This window comes from Rhinopithecus bieti, unplaced genomic scaffold (assembly GCF_001698545.2).
Source record: "Rhinopithecus bieti isolate Rb0 unplaced genomic scaffold, ASM169854v2 scaffold_20777, whole genome shotgun sequence".
NCBI lineage: Eukaryota > Metazoa > Chordata > Mammalia > Primates > Cercopithecidae > Rhinopithecus > Rhinopithecus bieti.
In genome coordinates this window covers 908,226-915,343 of record NW_016810099.1, presented here as the reverse complement: position 1 = coordinate 915,343, position 7,118 = coordinate 908,226, and the positions used below count along the sequence as shown (strand labels likewise).

General features: G+C 43.4%; 1 protein-coding gene and 1 pseudogene across 5 annotated transcripts in view; one reads left to right on the top strand and one right to left on the bottom strand.

Moving 5' to 3' along the window:
- CECR2 (CECR2 histone acetyl-lysine reader) overlaps positions 1 to 7,118 on the top strand; it is a 200,236-nt gene that overhangs the window by 36,185 nt on the left and 156,933 nt on the right. The window lies entirely within an intron of this gene.
- LOC108541706 (non-histone chromosomal protein HMG-14 pseudogene) lies at positions 5,342 to 6,343 on the bottom strand (annotated as a pseudogene).

The window sequence follows — 7,118 nt, the reverse complement described above, 5'->3', positions numbered from 1 at the left end:
TCTCAACTTTCAGTATTTGAATTTAAGGGAAAATTTGTCCAGAAATCTTGAAATTCAAGAAATACATTATTGGCCGGGCGCGGTGGCTCACGCCTGTAATCCCACTACTTTGGGAGGCCAAGGTGGGCGGATCACGTGGTCAGGAGATAGCGACCATCCTGGCTAACATGGTGAAACCCCGTCTCTACTAAAAAAAATACCAAAAATTAGCCGGGCGTGGTGGCGGGCGCCTGTAGTCCCAGCTACTGGGGAGGCTGAGGCAGGAGAATGGCATGAACCCGGGAGGCGGAGCTTGCGGTGAGCCGAGATTGCGCCACTGCACTCCAGCGCCTGGGCGACAGAGCAAGACTCCGTCTCACAAAAAAAAAAAAAAAAAAAAAAAAAAAGAAATACATTATTTTGGCATCTCTTTGAATTTTGGACCTCACATTTAATGCTGACATGCTAATGCTCACATGGTATATAATATATTAAGTTCTAAAGCGCCATTACTTTTTAAAAAATCTGAAGTGCAGATTTGGCTTCCCCATTAGTCTTAGTTTCCTCATTTTCCTTCCTTTTGCCTGCAGGGACAGTGTCCAAAATGCACACCGTTTAGTGTGACTTAGGTATTGGGTAATATGTTTTATATCTAAGTGTTTTATTTACGTTATCTTTCCTGTAGTTTCAAAGTAATCTTTAGGATTACCCTCAGCTGTTACGCCAAAGTCAGATTAAGTGACTGAGGAAGAGGAGTTTGTATTTTAAAAACAAAGCTATCTGGGAAGGGCAGAACTTAGTGGCAGCCAGTCACTGAGGTGTGTGGAGTAGACAAGGAGGTCTGGAATGGATAGCAAGGTACAAAGTCACTCAGTGAAGATGCTTGCAGGGTGTTGAATAAGGGTTAGAGAAGCTGGGCACACCTCTCAACTCTCTTTATCCTTAGTAGGCTCTTGAGAAATGTCCTTTTTCTTGCGAGTCATTTCATTTCTGACGTCTTTGTTTTATGGCGGAGCTGCATTCTGACTCCCGGGCTTAAGAGCGAGGGGAAAGACAGAAAGTCTGAGAAGGGCAGAGAAGAGGGAGGTCAGAGGGTTTGTTCTGTAAATACCTTGCTGCTTATCCAGGTAACTGGGATCTCACTTGCCTGTGTATGGTTTGTTGGCAGGATCCCAGGAGAGTCTTTTTTGTTTGTTTTGAGACAGGGTCTGCCTCTGTTGCAGGCTGGAGTGCAGTGACATAATCTCTGCTCACTGCAGCCTTAACCTCGTGGGCTCAAGCAATCCTTTGGCCTCAGCCTCCTTAGTAGCTGGGACTGCAGGCGCATGCCACCGTGGCTGGTTAATTTTTTGACCTTTTTTTTTTTTTTTGGTAGAGATGGGATCTCACTATGTTGCTCAGACTGGTCTTGAACTCCTGGGCTCAGGGGATTCTCCCGCCTTGGCCTTCCAAAGTGCTGGGATTACAGGTGTGAGCCACCATGCCCGGTCCCCAGGGGAGTCTTATTCTTGCAGGATTTTCTGAAGACTTCTAATACAAGTGTGACTATGATTCAGAATCTTCATCTCCCCTAAAGAAAGAGTGTTCCAGAGCTAAGGAGGGACGGGTGACAGAAATTGGTAGCTGAAGAGATTTGTCTATGGATTCGTCTGTTTCTTCATAATGCTTGATATCAGAAGACCAGAAGAATATTTTTGCAACTTATTTTTAAAAACAGCTTTACTGAGGTATAACTGACATAATCTACCGCAAATATTTATGTGTACAATTTGGCAAGTTTTGACATATATATACACACTAGTGAAACCATCACCGCAGTCAAGATGAACGTGTCCGCCTACGCCACGCGAGGGTGTGATATCCTTGTGTCCCTTTGTAATCTCTTTACCTCCTGTCTCGCCCCAGCCTGTGTTTCTCCCAGGGTGACCCCCCAATCTGCTTTCTGTCACTGTGTGTTAGTTTACATTTCCTAGACTTTTACATGAGATATGCACTCTTTTGTTGTTGTTCCTGTTCCTTCTATTCAGTGTAAATAGAAATTCATTCATTCTGTAGCATGTGCCAATAGTTGATTTCCTTTTTATTGTCGAGTACTATGCCAGTTTATGGATAGATAGTATAGAGTTTGTTTATTGAGTTCACCCATTGGCAAAAATTTGTGTACCGTTCTTTGGACATATGCTTTCGTTTCACTTGGGTAAGTACCTGTAAGTAGAATGACTGGGTCATATGGTAGGTGAAGATATAACCCTCCACTTTTTTTTTTTTAACAGATGGGGTCTCACTGTGTTGCCCAGTCTGGCCTTGAGCTCCTGGGTGCAAGCACTCCTCCCCCTTCAGCCTCCTGAGTAGCTGGGACTATGGGTGCTCAACACCATACCCAGCTCAACATTTTAACTTTTTTTTTTGTGAGACAGAGTCTCACTCTTTTGCCCAGGCTGGAGTGCAGTAGCACAGTCTCAGCTCACTGCAACCTCCGCCTCCCAGATTCAAGTGATTCTCCTGCCTCAGCCTCCCGAGTAGCTGGGATTACAGGTGCCCGCCACCATGCCCGGCTAATTTCTTGTATTTTTAGTAGAGTTGGGATTTCTCCGTGTTGCCCAGGCTGGTTTTGAATTCCTGAGCTCAGGCAATCCGCCTGCCTCTGCCTCCCAAAGTGCTGGGATTACAGGCGTGAGCCACTGCACCTGGCCAACATTTTAACTTTTTAAAAAAATAAATTTATTTTAGAATCATTTTAGATTTAAAGAATAGTTAAAATGACAGCACAGAGAAAGACTTCATGTATATCAGGGCTTGGCAAACTTTTCCCATGAAGAGCCAGATAATAAATATTTTAGACCAAATGGTCTTTCCTAGGACTACTGTGCTCATGTAGGGCAGAGGCTGCCATAAGACAGTGAGGAAATGAATGGATGCGTTCCAGTCAAACTTTATTTATGAAAACAGGTGGTAGGCTGGATTTGGCCCTTGGATTGTAGTTTGCTGATCCCTCCACCCAGCTTCCTCTAATGTTGAATCTTTTATAATCATGGTAAAATTGTCAAAACTAAGACATTCACATTCGTGCAGTACTGTGAACTAAACTTCAGACTATTTAGATTGCGACAGTTTCCCCATCTTTTCATTTCAGGATTTGTTCCTGCATTCCACCTAACATCGCATGTCTCCTTGAGTCTGTTGTCATCCGTTTGGACTCATTGATACTTATCTTTTGGATTTGAATCTAATACTGTTTATTTAGCTGCTCAAATTGTTTCAGCTTTGGCCATTGGGAATTCTTTCCGGCTGGCTCCGGTCTCCTTTAGACATGTCCTCATTTTTTTTCTGTTTTGGGTACTGCCATTGTTTGGCTATACCCGTTTTTTATCCGTTCACCAGATGATGGATTGTTTTTGCTTTTGGATTGTTTTTGTTTGGGGCTATTATAGATAATAGCTGCATGTATTTGCTTGTAGGTGTTTGTGTGCTTTCTTTTTTTTCTTGGACAAATACTTAGGAGTAGGACTGGAGTTATGTTTTAACTTCTAAAGAAACTGGCAAAGTTGTTTTCCAAAGAAAACACACCAATTTCTGTTTTCAACAGTAGTGAATAAGGGGCTCTGATTTTTTCACGTCATCAATACTTGTTATTGCCTGTCCTTTTGATGATCACTATTCACTAGTGGGGGCGAAGGGCTATTTTAATGTGGTTTTGATCTGCATCTCCCTTATCACTAATTTTCACCTTTTCTGTGTTTGTTAGCTATTTATATCTTTGGTGATCTTTTAGTTAAGGTCTTTTGCACATTTTAAAATTGGACACTTTGTCTATTGAGCTGTTTATGTATTCTGGTTTTGCTTTTTCCTAATCTAAGGTCACAAAGGTTTTGTTTCTTACATTTTCTTTTAGAAGTTTTATTGTTTTAGATTTACCATTTAAGTCTGTGTTTCATTTTGAGTTGATGTTTGCATATGATGTAAAGTACTGATCAAAGTGCGTGGGGTTTTTTGGGGGGTGGGTAAGGGGCATGTGTTTAGGAACATTTGTAGAAAAGACCATCCTGGCTGGGCACAGTGGCTCACACCTGTAATCCTAGCACTTTGGGAGGTGGAGTCGGGAGGATCACAAGGTCAGGAGTTTGAGACTAGCCTGGCCAATATGATGAAACCCCATCTCTGCTAAAAATACAAAAATTAGCCAGGCGTGGTATCGCACATCTGTAGTCCCAGCTACTTGGGAGGCCGAGGCAGAAGCTTGAACCGAGAAGGTGGAGGTTGCAGTGAGCCAAGATTGTGCCACTGCACTCCAGCCTGGGTGACAGAGCGAGACTCCGCCCCCGCCAAAAAAAAAAAAAAGAAAAGACTGTCCTTTATTAGTTGCCCAAGTCAGTTTTCCATATACATATGGGTTCATTTCTGGACTCTGTTCTATGTCATTGTTCACTCTGTTCTGTTTTTGAGAGAATATCACAGTAGCTTAATTAGCGTAGCTTTTAATAAGTCGTAAAATCAAATAATGTTAGTCCCCTCACTTTGTTCATTTTCAAAGTTGCTTTGGCTATTTTATATTTTTTATAATTCCATATGAATTTTAGAATTAGTTTATCAGTTTCTACAAAAAAAGCCTGCTAGCATTTAGATTGCAGTTGTATTGAATATCTAGGTCCATTTGTAGAAAATGGGCCTCTTAACACTATTGAGTCTTCTGACCGTGATGATGGTACCTGTCTCCCTCTCTAGGTTTTCTTTGATTTCTGACAGAAAAATTTTATATTCAAATTCTCAACTCTTTAGGTATCTCCCATCTTTTGTCAGATTTATCCCAGAATACTTGATTCTTTTTGATGCTGTTACACATTTTTTTCATAATTGAGATTTTATTGGTGGAGGATCAGTAGAGACATTTCCATTTGTACACAATTTTTTTTTTTTTTTTTTTTTTTTTTGAGACGGAGTCTCGCTCTGTCGCCCAGACTGGAGTGCAGTGGCCGGATCTCAGCTCACTGCAAGCTCCGCCTCCCGGGTTCACGCCATTCTCCTGCCTCAGCCTCCCGAGTAGCTGGGATTACAGGCGCCCGCCAGGTCGCCCGGCTAGTTTTTTGTATTTTAGTAGAGACGGGGTTTCACCATGTTAGCCAGGATGGTCTTGATCTCCTGACCTCGTGATCCGCCCGTCTCGGCCTCCCAAAGTGCTGGGATTACAGGCTTGAGCCACCGCGCCCGGCCCCATTTGTACACAATTCTTAACCTATGTCACGAAATTCTCAAAAGCCATGTATTGTAATCCTTTTTTAAAGTTACTCCAGTGACTTTCCAGCTTAAGATTTGGAAGCAAATTTTCCTTCAGAGGCTATCAAGTACCAGTATCTTCACATGTTGGTCAGCTGTTACACATGGCCACCAGTTCACAACTGAATAGCATGTACACCACATATTCAAATCTGTCATCTTTCACAGCACAGTAACAAAGTTATTAGGAAAACAGGACTGCCACAACCAAAGATGTTACAGAGTGCACACAATTCTGACAGGGAGCAACATGATCAAGGAGTGGTTTTCTGTAGGAAACAATTCTACTAAAAAACAACATGGGAATAGAAGTAATTTAAAATATTCAAGACATTAAATGCAGGACTGACTCCATATTGCCATTTAATATACTTTGTATTATAGGATATAAAAACTAACCCCCCATCTGTGGAATGTTAAGCTGGCACCCGAGACAGTCAGAGCCTCCCATAATTCAATACCCCATACTATTTTCTGGTTGTACCAAAAAATAAACAACCAGCAAATGATTTCACCTCTTAAAAAAAAAGCATTTTCACTTAAAAAATGGGATGAGGTGGGATTTCCTCCTTCTTAAAATGTTCCTAGTGCTACTGAAAACTTGCATTTACAAAATAGTTGATAAAATACTCCTCTGGATTGTACAAGAAGGGAGACAGGGACCACTGGTAAGACATGGTATATGGCGTTCATCAGACTTGGCTTCTTTCTCTCCTGCTTCATCAGAGGCTGGACTCTCCTCAGTTTTCATTTCCCCGTTTTATGCAGGTAAATCTTCTTTAGTTTCTTGGTTAGCCACTTCGGCCTGTGTTCCCTTTGCTCCCCTTTTCCCTTTTGTTTGCACTTTTTTCCCTGAAGATTTATCCTTCGCTGCTGCCTTTTCGGCTTCGCTTCCACTTTTGCAGGAGGTTTAGCTGACAACCACGCCAGTCTCCTCTTGGGCTCTTCCTTGGCGGCCCCTTCGGCAGAGCTGACCTTCCTCTTGGGCATCCTGGTGGTGGGGAAGGCGCGTGCCAGGTGCCTGCGGGCCGCGGCGCGCAGAGAGCCTTCGCAAAACTGGGCTGCCTGGCCGCTGCCACTCCTCCCGCCACCCGAGCTCGCTGTTACACATTTTAAAAGTTTTCGGCCGGGCACGGTGACTCACACCTGTAATCCCAGCACTTTGGGAGGCTGAGGCAGGTGGATCACCTGAGGTCAGGAGTTCAAGACCAGCCTGGCCAAAATAGTGAAACCCCATCTCTACTAAAAAAAAATACAAAAAATTAGCTGGGCGTGGTGGCGGGCGCCTGTAATCCCAGCTACTCGGGAGGCTGAGGCAGGAGAACCTTTTGAACGTGGGAGGTGGAGATTGCTGTGAGCCGAGATTGTGCCATGGCACTCCAGCCTGGGCAAAACAGCGAGACTCTGTCTCAAAAAAGAAAAAAAGTTTTCGATTATTTGCTAGTATATAGAAATAGCATTGAGTTTTGTATATTACTCTTGTATCTGTAACCTTCTTAAACTCACCTCTTTTAGCAGCCTGTTTGTAGATTCCATTGGATTTTCTGCATAGATGATCATGTTGTTTTTTGTTTTTTTTTGTTTGTTTGTTTTGTTTTTTTTGTTTTGTTTTGTTTTGAGGCGGAGCCTCGCTCTGTCGCCCAGACTGGAGTGCAGTGGCGCAATCTCGGCTCACTGCAAGCTCCGCCTCCCGGGTTCACGCCATTCTCCTGCCTCAGCCTCCTGAGTAGCTGGGACTACAGGCGCCCGCCACCTCGCCTGACTAGTTTTTTTTTGTATTTTAGTAGAGACGGGGTTTCACCATGTTAGCCAGGATGGTCTCGATCTCCTGACCTCGTGATCCGCCTGTCTCGGCCTCCCAAAGTGCT